The sequence below is a fragment of the Pecten maximus genome, chromosome 9, assembly GCF_902652985.1.
Source record: "Pecten maximus chromosome 9, xPecMax1.1, whole genome shotgun sequence".
Classification (NCBI taxonomy): Eukaryota; Metazoa; Mollusca; class Bivalvia; order Pectinida; family Pectinidae; genus Pecten; species Pecten maximus.
In genome coordinates this window covers 18,785,565-18,798,836 of record NC_047023.1, presented here as the reverse complement: position 1 = coordinate 18,798,836, position 13,272 = coordinate 18,785,565, and positions in this window count along the sequence as shown.

Sequence of the window (13,272 nt, the reverse complement as noted above, 5' to 3'; positions counted from 1 at the left end):
TACAATGTGCGTCAGAAAAATACGGGATTAAAATCAGCAATATCAAAATATGAAATAAGGTAAAAAATATTAGATGACACCAACAAGTATTCAATCACACTTATGTCGTTGCATGTAGTTTTTCCAATTAGTTTGTCTTTTCCAACTCTACCATTAACAATGTACATGCTATTTTGTTTGCACAAATTAAGTAATTTGTAGCCATAATTATTTACTCTACATTTGCATTGACTTGCCCTCATTAAAGGAACACCAAGTTATTCTATTAAAATCATTAATATAGTTAGATACCTCTTCATTTTTTATCAATATGTAATATGATATTATCATCAGGCTCAATGAAATCCGGTAAATTTTTGGTTTTTGAATTAAAATCTCCAACTACTGCTATATTACCGTCAATGTTTTCTAAGTCACTCATTTCATTCTCAATTTCATCAAATGCATCTGTGGACGAATATTTTGAGTTCTCAGGTGGAACATATGCACATCCTAATAAAAGTTCATGCTCGAGGCAAAGAACAGTTTTTGTCAATTTTACTCATTGGACAAACTCAGAATTCGTATTATAAAAATGGAGAAATGGTTTCATATTCTTCTTATAGACAATGGTTATACCCCCAGATTTGTTTTTTATTTTTGTACGATTTTTTGCAAAATACATATAATCAGGTGGTACTTCAGTATATCTAAATCATCTGTCTTACTTTCAACCAATACCGAAATATCATACGACTTTATCAACGAAACAAATTCCGGTAAAATAATTTTGTATTTTATACCACACACATTTAAAAAAAAAAAAGCGAATTTCAAATTGTTCATATTAGAAAAGTCTGGGTCATTGGATCGACCTATCGTAGCGTCTCCCTACGGGCGCTGTTTGGGTGGGTTGCCTGACTCTGGTCCACTGGTGGATTGGCCATCACGCTGGAATCCCCCGGGGGATGCTTGCGGTCCATCGTAGACGCGTCTTCCAGGAGGCTGATTCCAACATCCTCGATTATCAGTTCTGGAATGGTCCTGTCGTGGGTCACGTAGGCAATCCATTCTACCTTGTTGCTGTGGCAGAATGTATAACCTTCCGTCAATGTACAAATTATCTATCTTCATTCTGTTTGACCGCCCCTACGAGCCTCTTTGAACACTGGATAAAGCAGTCGTCGTCGGTCGTTGACTTCGGGAGGATACTGCTCCTTTACGGAAAATTGGGGCTTTCCGACAATTCCGAACAACATCGCGATCTTTCCTGTTAGTACATTTCACTACCACGGGGTTTACCATTTGGTCGTTTTCTCAATCGGTGGACTACCTGAAAGGGTAAATCGGATTCAACACCCAGTTCTGCCTTAATGAAGCCTTTCAGAACCGCCTCCGAGTCCTCATCTTGAATGGTCTCAAGGATACCACTAAACAATAGATTGTCCTTCATAGACCTAGTCTGGAGTTCTATAGTTCTCTCCCTTTGATAATCACACTCTTCCAGCGCTCGATCCCTTTCAGTTTCAACCTTGCTGATCCTTTCCTCAAGTAATGCATGGTCAAAATCTACACCCTCCAACTTATCACTATGGACTTTTAATTCATTTTCCAGTTCAGTAATACTGCTTTCCATAACAAGCGAACTTCCCCTCAATAACGTTGAGTCTACTCACGATGACGCCTAATTTGTCGAGTTTCAAGAGTTTGTTATATATATTGTAATATAACGTCCATGTTGGGAGGGCATGGTTGTGGAGAGGATGGTAACACGAGATTGGAGGGGGAAACATTCTGAGTTTGTGCCGTTAGCGGTTGGTGTTGATAATACATGGGGAGTGAGGTTGACATACTAATAGGTGTAGCCCCATAAAGTTCTCCCTGAGCACTCCTAATAATATCACTTGTATCTGTAAGACCTGTTGTCGCACGTGTGAACGCCTGTCCCGTGTACGCACTCGAACTGTGTGTACCAGTGGCTGTCACGGTTGACTGATCAGCTTTTTTCCTTATTGCTTTTCTTTCCCATTAAACAAATTTTACATCAATTTTGTGGGTATAATGTTCATATAGACATATAAGTAATAACTAAAGTATAGTTATAAACTTGAATGTTCGACAGAAAAAGTCAATATAGTCAGTCGTATGTATTATAACCTCACGTACACTGATCATGGACCAGAATAAAGAGATATTTCAATGTTTGTATGTTACCGTTTTGCTGTCACATCGATATGTTGTTCTTTGTGTACTTTTGGAGTACTTTCCATCCTGTGATATATACGAATTCCACAGAATTACACCGGAGTCGACATACACGTCCGACCTGTGTCTTTTACTTTTTACTTTTATTATGGCTGTCATATTAGTATCTTCCCTGATAATTTATTTCATAAGAAGACTTATCTAGGACCCTGTAGACTGCAGGGAGAATTTTTTTATTTGTTTTGTAAAAAGAGCGAAAGCTCGTGTCTTTTGTAACTTTTGAAAAATAACTTACTCGTGTGAAATAAATTCCATATCCAAGAATCACTCGTTGTGTAACCTCTATTTATCCAACAGTCCGCACATTTATACAATGGCTTGAGAGTGGAATAAAACAGCGTATTGTTGTAGAAAATGCCTTCCGGAAGCATTAATGCGCAGACGCGAATAGCTGGACCCAATCTTTTAACAGTTTAAATTCGACAGAAAATTCATCATGCAGCTGTGTACACGATCCGCTTATTTGGTGTATATGTTAATTTTTATGGGAATTATACTGATCGAATTGATGTTTTTCTCGTTCCGGTGAGTATATAATGTTATTGCTATTTGTTTAAAGCAGCCAGGAAAATATTCCAAGTCGATACACTTGTAAAAAAATGTATGTTATTGGTATATATTGTTATGTATTTTCATTGTAATACATGCTTAAACAATAGTCTGTAAACAGCGTAAGTCCCATTGTTTTTTTGTAGACTATCGTAAAGTATTTTATAGTGTTAATAGAAATTAATTATTTTTGAAGTGTTGAAAGAAGAAAACCTTTAGATATTCTGGAATCACTGTATGAAGATTGAAAATCATGTCTTAGGTATTCTGCAGTGTGGTAAGTTTGACGCAAGGTGATTGGTGATCTCCCTTTCTCTGCTCAATGTACGTCAATTGATTAATATGTCATGTGACGCATTATTTCTCAGATATCTTTCTTTATTTTTGTAAATGTACGCTGACGACACTGTTGTTTTTTCTGAATCAGCAACTGGTCTTCAAAAAATGTTAAAGTCGCTGAAATCATACAATGATACATAGCAACTGTCCGTAACGGGGCCAAGGCCCATGTTACACATCTCAGTGAACTGTCCTCGTATCCAGATCCCCCTCCGCCTGATCGTCGCCCCAACCATCAGCCCCGCTCCCGCAACACAGCACACGCACTACCTACAAGTCCAATGGTCCTTCCGAGAAGACAGTATCTTTCGCACCTAACAGGTTCGAATCCCTCTCGAAGGAAGATCAATGACTTCTATATAAATATGTGTGAATTGGAAAAATATCTATATATAATTGTTGTCATACCTTAACTCTAGATAGCTACAAGTATATATATAATGTTGTCTACATCAACACCAACATCACTTGAGTAAAGAATTGTACCATATATGTAATTAATCAATTTGTTGTCATAAACAACACCTGTTAATTAGATTCTTTCAAGTGAATGGTGCTGTACATGTGACAGTGTATGTCAAACATGTCAGTTTAAAAAAGAAAGAGAAAAAAAAACGTGCAAATTGTGGTATATATGTCTGTAATAAAGCCATTATTTTACATAAACATAAACCGCCAATTGTAAAATTGAATGCATTGTGCTATACGTGTGTATAAAACAACATATGTGTGTGATTAGATTATATTTGTTCGTACAAACAACATCTAGTAATTGACACGTTTTAATTATCTGTGTTATAACCAAATTTGACTTGAAAATCAAAATAATTTTGTAATTCAATTAAAGAGATAATGGCTCTCTTACATCAGATGGGTAATACATGTCAAGTGTGTGATGATACTTACATAGTAAAAATAACTTCATTTGCATGTTTACACATTGTCTTCATTGACAAGAATTTTAAAATAACACGACTGTCTTATTGTGACCAAAATTCATATCACATTTTCATAACATTATACTTTATAACATAGTTAACTTGAACCCTTCTTTCCAAAGCAGTAAACATGTATATCACATATATAAAATATTTATGCATTCGCAAGAATAATGTAAATGCATATATATGTATCAAGGAAATATACAGTACATGTAAATCACCTAATGAATCTCGCATGCAATATCTATTTAATCGTCTCATATATCCTGTATTACTCCATGTACAATATTAATGTACGTCTTTGTTCTAGCTATAGCTTATGGTGAACAACTAAATTTCTGGTTGAAATCCAGGAATTTTTCCTTAAAATATATGCATGTATATTAATTAAGAAATCACCACAGAACATGTTCATTAATCTTCATATTTTTATTATTATTTTATAAATTTAATTGTTAATTTAATTTCCATAGGTATAATGCCTCTATGCTCTCATACATGTACCTTAATTTCATACATGTAGGTACGGTGTGTCCAATGAATTGTGCAGGTAAATGTCAATCAAAAGATAATTTAAATATAAATACATGTATAAAACTTACCTAAAAATTGAATACTTAATCCTATATCCTGAGTCTCCATAAATATATTTAAAAATATGTCCTGAGTCCTTATATTTATATATATGAACAAACACTTCCTTCTCTATTACCCAACAACGTGCAAAATATTATACGCACACGTGTATACGTGTTCGTCTTGCCAGCAACAAATTGCCTTCCACGTGAATGTGCACATTATAAACACGTTGTCTAAACTATCACATGGTCATTTTTTATTTGGAGTTCTGCATAATCGATCCAATACGTGACCCCAATGATAGGGGTTAGTTAAAAACAAGTCTTTTAATATATTTTTCTTATTTTTTTTAACTTTATTAACTAATGCACAAATCGTTGGTACCTATTTTTTTAATGTTAACATTTTTTTTTCTTCTTTTCTTTATAATGTTCGTTAATTAAACTCCACTTTAGTTGTTGCCCTGTTATATAATATTCCATATGCAGTAAAAATAGTTTTGTCATACAAGGACCTGTGTCTTCAAACGTTCCAAGCACTCTTATGAGTCAGAGTCACTTCCGCTTTTCTATTTACGTACACTTGTATGTGTGTGTGTATGTGTTTGATTGTTGTATCTTTGTGTCGTTTCTTGTATTTCACAGCTATGTTTAACTGGTTTTCATATGCATCATTGAATGTTGTCCTGATCATGAGCTGCCGGACGATCGACGGATCCTACCATATCGTCAAACGTTTCCAGTATGAGAATGGGTAACTCTTCTGCGGGTATCCTAATTTGGGTAGATCGCCGGTGGTTATTTTTAAATATACTTACAATTGATTTCAAGATACTTTATGATGGCTTATATTTCTCTGTAATTCTTAATTATTTATCATCTCTATGTTTTGATAATCTATCATTCATACTATTTTCACAACCTATTTTTCTGCTGTTATGCAATGATGTTGAAAGTAATCCTGGTCCGTTTTATAATCTGAACATGGTTCATCTAAATGTTAGATCTATTAGAAACAAAACTTCCTTACTTGAAACCGAATTTGAAAGTAACGATATTTTATGCCTGACAGAAACACATTTAAATCCACTGATAAATAGCAGAGACATTCAAATGCATTCCTTCACTTATTCTCCACACAGGAAAGATAGAACTACAGGCCCAGGGGGTGGGGTCATAATATATTATAAAAACACTGTTATTGTAAAAAGAAGAGCTGATCTTGAAAGGGACGATGTAGAACTGCTTTGGTCCGAGGTTTTGATTAATAATCATAAATTTCTTCTTGGTTGTTTATATAGACCTGACAGTAATATCGAATACTGGAACAAACTTGATGACACTTTAACTAGAGCCACTGATACTTCTATGGATGTTGTACTTACAGGTGATATTAATGTTAATATGCTAAATGTGCCACTAAATGATCATTTATCAAGACTCCTTATTAAACATAATCTATCTAGTCTTATTCTTGAACCTACACGAGTAACGCCTGTCAGTGCAACATCCATTGATATTATATTTACCAATAACAGTAACATAATTAGAAGCACCCATGTATCTCCACCATTCTGTAGTGACCATTCATCCGTCCATGCCCAAATTTCCTTTAACACATTTAAACATATGAGCTATAAAAAAACTATTCTGATATATGATGAAGCTGATTTTGATAGTATGAATAATGCCATTTCTAATTATGACTGGTTAAATTTATCAATAATTCAGGATACTGAGTCATTTAATGCCACCATAATAAATTGTTTAACGGAACAGGTCAATAATTTTATCCCAACCAAAGAGATAACAGTACGACCGAATGATAAACCATGGATAAATAACAACATTAGGCTTAAGATGAGGCAGAGAAACAGAATACACAAAAAGGCTCAAATAAATAATAATCCTCACTATTGGCAAAGATTTCGCACTCTTAGAAATGAAACTATTGACCTGATCCATGAAGCAAAGGCAAATTACATAAAAAAAATTGAAAACTCTCTGAACGATAACTTGGTCTCCCCAGACAAATGGTGGAAGATAGCAAAATCTATCACTAACTTCTCTAATAAATCCTCCTCTATCCCCCCTCTTGAATTAAATAACCAGGTCATTCATTACCCCATTGATAAAGCTGAAGTCCTGAACAATCACTTCACTAATATCTCTACTTCAACACCTAACCTTGAACTCCCCCAAACTGCACAAAACTTTATCCCAATTTTACTAACACATATTCAAGTCACTGAACAAGATGTCTCTGATCAAATTAACATTCTTAATGCTAATAAGCCACCAGGCCCTGATGGCGTTATTCCAAAAATTGTTAAAAAACTGAACTCTTCTCTAAAACTACCACTTACACTATTATTTAATAAATCTTTAGAATCAGGGATTGTACCTAATAGTTGGAAACAAGCAAATATTAATGCTATTTACAAAGGAAATGGTTCTACTAATGATGTCCTAAATTACAGACCTATATCAATAACTTCTTGTTTTAGTAAATTGATGGAAAAAGTTGTTTTTAAATATCTTCATAATTACCTTGTTGAAAACTCTATTATAACTAAGCATCAGTCTGGATTTACACCAGGCGACTCTACAGTCAATCAGTTATTATTCATATATAATGAAATTGTTAGTAATATGGATCAGGGAAAGGAGTTAAGGTTTGTATTTTGTGACATCAGTAAAGCCTTTGACCGAGTTTGGCACCAAGGTCTTCTTCAAAAACTGAAAAATTATGGAATTGATGGAAATTTACTTGTCTGGATTCAAAGTTATCTTACAGATAGATTACAAAGAGTTAGCACTGAAGGTTATTTCTCTCAATTCAAGGTTATTAATGCAGGGGTTCCTCAGGGATCTGTTCTTGGCCCACTTCTCTTTCTTCTTTACATAAATGATATCACAGAAAATGTTAATACTAATATTAAGCTTTTTGCAGATGACACTTCCCTTTACATAATTATTGATGAAAACCCCGCTCAAGCTGCACAAGCACTAACCTCTGACCTTACTAATATTAGTGAATGGGCAAACATATGGGACATCAAATTTAACCCCAATAAAACTAAATCAGTCATATTTTCAAGGAAACAAGACACAAATCACCCAACATTAACTTTTCAAAACAGCCAGATTACTGACACTACATCACATACACACCTAGGGCTTACCCTTAAAGATGATGCATCATGGAGACAACATATTCAGAACATATATGAAAAAGCATACAGCAGACTTAACATTCTTCGATACATAAAAACAAAAGTCAATCGAAAAACATTAATTAAAATTTACACTGCTTTTATTAGGCCAATATTAGAATACGCTGACATTGTTTGGGATAACTGCACACAACAATCTGCCGATCTTCTGGAATCAATACAATTAGAAGCAGCAAGAATCATCACAGGCCTTCGCTCTGGCACTTCACATATTAAACTGTATACGGAACTTGGTTGGGAAACTCTGGCTGCCAGAAGAATGAAACATAAACATATTATGATGTATAAACTTATGCATGGAATCGCACCGCAATATTTACAAGATATATTGATTCCATTTACTAACAATCCTAACGATAATATTTATCCTCTCCGACACATCAGACTTTTTAACCCACCTTTATGCAGAACTAATAGCTACTTTGATAGTTTCTTCCCGTCTATGTGCCGCACAGCTAACAATACAGATACTAACTACTCTGATTATTCCTCACTTGCAAGCTTTAAACATAAACTAAATAATAATAACACATTGGAAATTGAATCTGTTAAAATCTTTAAAACTGAAGGAAACAGAAGGGCGAACATAATTTTAACTCAGCTTAGAAATTATTGCAGTGATCTAAATTTTGATTTAAACCAGGACCATTTAACAGACAATCCTTTATGTAATTGTTCAGATGACCGTGAAACAGTTTCTCATTTTTTTCTAGATTGTCCTCTACATTATAACTTGCGGATAAATTTGTTTACTTCCCTCAATAATTTTAATATTGACCATAACCATATTTGTATTAACATTATTTTAAATGGATGTCCTAGATGTGATGGAAATATTAACAGAGTAATACTTAATGATGTCCAAAATTTTACAGGAAAATCTCATCGTTTTAACTTATATAAGATCTAGAAAGCCATCATACTGTTCATCTTGAAAAATACTACTTCTTAATGAAATTAATAATTTTTAACGTAAGTTAAATATCATATATATATATATATATATATGAACCCAGTTGAACATAGCTGATATTTATTTATGTATTAAAATATACTTGCATTGATTTTAGTTTCTGTTTTCTATATATTAAATCAGTGTGTGAATAAAGTCATTAACTACAGTATTATTAAAATTACATAAATTATATTATAAATTATAGGCATAGAAAATTCCTATACAGTTCAGGTGGTGATGACCTGTGCAATATAGGCACATGGACTTTTGGTCTAGCCACCTGTTACTGTCTCTATATTGATTAACTTTGATGTCTACAATTGTTTATTTATTTCATTCGGAACTGAATCACTGTTATATTTGTTTATATTTATATTAAAGTGTGTATGTGCGTGTGCAAGTGCTTTATGTAACATATTCTTTGTTTATCTTGTGTTGAAAAATAATTCCTTTGTTTATATTATGTATTTCATTTCAAAATATTTAGACCAATTAATTTAAAAGATTATAATTATATTCGATCACTCAATCCACCATGGAAAGAATTTATATAGGCTTGCCTGTTATTCGATCCAATTGATATTAACATCATGTCAATAAAATTTGTTGAAATGAACTGTCCGTAAATACAGAGAAAATTTAATGGTCGTATTCACGAATGGTGGTAGATTAAATTCAAAAGAAAATTTCTATTTTGAAAATAATGTGATTGACATTGTTGATGGCTTTAATTACCTTAGGGTCACATGGCATTTCAACGGTAGATTTGATAAAACTCCGCTTGCGATTGCTGATCAAGGACGGAAGTGTTTGTTTAATGTTTAAGATTCGCAACAATCTTTCTCTTAATATTGGATCTCAGCTAAATGTCCACAATAATAGCTATGAAGTTTGGGGCGTTATCGCGGGCCGCGTTGGCCGAGTGGTTACGGTGTCCCGGTACTTTATCTCTAGCCCTTCACCTCTGGGTTGCGAGATGCGACTTTCGGTCAAGTTGGTAGCCACCTGTATCTTCGATTGATCAGCAAATATGTGATTGTGTCTATAAAGCGAGCAGGTTCGACTAGAATGGGGTATTGACTGCAATTTCTAGTACATTCTAGATCACTGATGTGAGTTTTTGTGAAAAAATGGTGAGTTTTCTCTATATATCGTTATATACTATATATACAGTAAATGTGTGCATGAGCAATATTTACCTGTATGTACCCAGTGACACTTGTTTTACACCTGTCCTCGTGCGGGCACTCCGTTACGCATGAATAGCTACTAAAATTGTTATTATAAAGTGGTACAGCAAAAGATTTGACGTAGACGTAGCTTAGTACATCTACCTAGAGTGACAATGACACTACATGTAGCCAATCAGCAGGGCTTAATAGTTCGATTAGAAACGCCGCTAATGGCGTTATATACGACAGCCCACCGAGAACACAGAGACCCGAGCCTTGCAACGTTGACGCCTATCTCTACAAATGACGATTTAAACAGTAAGATTGACATGATTTTAAAGAAACTAGACAAGCTAGATACCATTGAAAAACAAGTAACTGGTATTACAATAGGGTCACAAACCTCAAAGAAAAAATGTTGGAAGTAGAGATAAAGGTCATCTGAGTTCGAAAACAATGTCAGATTTGTATCCGACAAGTAAGACGACATTGCTTCAGGAAATGCTAGTCCAGAACGGGAATCTCAACAGATTCTAGAGTCAATGAAACGTGAAATTGGCGAAATAAAGAATGATAGAGACCAGCACCGCGTGGCAGTGTTAGACTTACAGTGCAGGTCGATGAAGAACAATCTTGAATTTCTTGGGCTCAGTGGTGAACATCGAGATGAAAATACAGAGATTCTACTCAAAGACTTTATATACTATCAAATGGGAATCCAAAAGAACTTTGAGCTTGGAAACGTTCATCGTTTTGGGAAATTCACCAGAGGACACAATCAACCCATAGGTTGCAAGATTTCTTTATTACCAAGACCTACAGCTTGTAACGAACCTTCATTTCCGGCTGAAAGGGCACCCTATGTCATCAGGAAGCAATATCCGTCTGTGATAGACGATCGTAGGAGGCAACTCTATCCTGTGATGAGAAGATGTAGACACGCGAACAAACATGTTCGACTAGTGAGGGGCAGGTTGAATGTAGATGGCCTTTTGTATCAGGACAATGATGACGACATCATACTCTCGCCACCGAGAGCTGCGGAGCCTCGCGACGAGGGGGTTCCGTCAAACCTGCCTCCAAGCCAGTCGTCAGCCAATAGATCTGCTTCAAATGACAAGCCTCCGAGCCCCTCCCACACGGGCAGTGACATTGGCGCCAATCGACATCATCAAACGCAACCGACGGCATCCGCTGAGACCGTGTCCTTCATACAGCCCAGCATATAATATCATCGCAGTGTTCAACACCCTTGCTAATCTTCATGAAGACCACATTCGAATCCAACTGATGAAACAAACAGGTATCGTGGCCGCAGCATGACAGGATCTTGCCACCCCTTCGAACTTTAGAGGCCCTCAGAGACAATGGGAGCAACACAACACCCAGCGAAAACCACAACATAACGGATAGGATAGAGAGGAGGGTGATCATTTATCAATCCTGTCATAGAAAGTTGGTAAAGGACTTGCCCGCTAACTCAAAGATAAAGACTTCCTTGACAGTCTATACAAACATTAAATTGTTTCATAAATATTTTCCAAAGGGTCGACAAAATTTACCAGAATCTAATATTACTCTATAAGATTTTGTCGAACATTTCAAAAACATGGGAAAAGGCAATAGCATTGAAACTGATGATTCAAACGTGTTATCACGAAATGTAGATTTGCGGTATTTGAATAATTGGATATACCTTTTACTGAAAATGAAGTACATACTGCCATACGTAAACTACAGAGAGAAACAAGTTGAAGCGAAGCCCTTATATTTAATAAACTTTTTCTAGATTTTGAGGAAATACTACTGCCATGTATAACGAAACTTTTTTCTAGCTTATTTGATTCCGGAATATTTCCGGAAATGTGGTCACGTGGCATTATAGCTGACGACTCGAATAGCTGAATCACCTACTGCATTACAATTGTTATTGAATGCTTTGTCAAAATATAATGATAAATAAAATCTTACACTTAATGTACAAAAACAAAAACAATTGTGATATTCCGGACTGGTGGACGTGTAAGGGAGGATGAAAAATGGTTTTATAACAATAATGATGTTGAAATTGTCAACGAATTTAACTATCTGGGTATGTTGTTTAATTTTAATGGTAAATTCAACAAAATACGGCAACATGCTGCTGAAAAAGGTAGAAAAGCTTATTTTAGACTGGTAGATAATATGAAATACCACAATTTTAATATTTTTAGGAAATTCTAGTGAATTCGGGATTCCATAAAGCCACAGACGCCGAAAAAATATATAAAAAATTAGAATGTCGTCACATAAGTTATATATAGAAAGTGGAAGATAAAATAATATAGCCAGGGAGAATGGAGTTTGTAGTTTATGTGATAACAAACACGTCGAGGAAGAATTCTGTTTTATTTTAAAGTGTCCTTTTTATGATGATTTACGGGCAAAATATATAAAGAAATACTAATGCCGCAGACCTTGCGTTTTCAAAATAATCCAACCTCTTAGTGTAAAAATGGTTAAAGAATTAAATAGTCTTGAGAACTTTACCAAAAAATGTTGCATTCAAACGTCGCTCAGAAGCAATGTTATGTGCAGGTAATTCAAATGTGTTGAGTTCGAAGCCTACGCAAAGCAGTTGGCAGGTACTGACCGTAGGCCGGTGGATTTTCTCCGGGTACTCCGGCTTTCCTCCACCTCCAAAACCAGGCACGTCCTTAAATGACCCTGGCTGTTAATAGGACGTTAAACAAAAACAAACCAAACCAAATGGGGCTTTATCCCCGCTGAACGAATAGAAAACAAAACATCATATATGGTTTATTCAGAGTTGGGCCTTTTACCTATGCATATCACACGGAAGATTCGAATTATTAAATACTAGTACTGGCTTAAATTAATTCAGTCTGATCAATGTATACTTTTTTTAAAAGTCAGTGTATGAAGATATGATTGAATGTAATCACTGAAGCTGTAACTGTCGTTGCCAGGTTAGAAATCTTTTATTTTCTTTTGGTTAAGCTAATGATTACTTGAGCCATAACGTAGATAATGAGACATTATGTTTATACAGTCAAACTTCGATGTTTCGAAGTTCAAGGGACTAACAGAAAAACTTCGAAACAGCGGGACTTCGAATTATTCATGGTTGACAATAGATCGATGTTTTCTTGATAATGACCATATCTGTTAACGTAACATGTCATCAGTGTCTTCGTGTTGATCGTCGCCTGTCAGGCTCACATCGGTTAATTTATACCTCAAACACAACAAAATAAA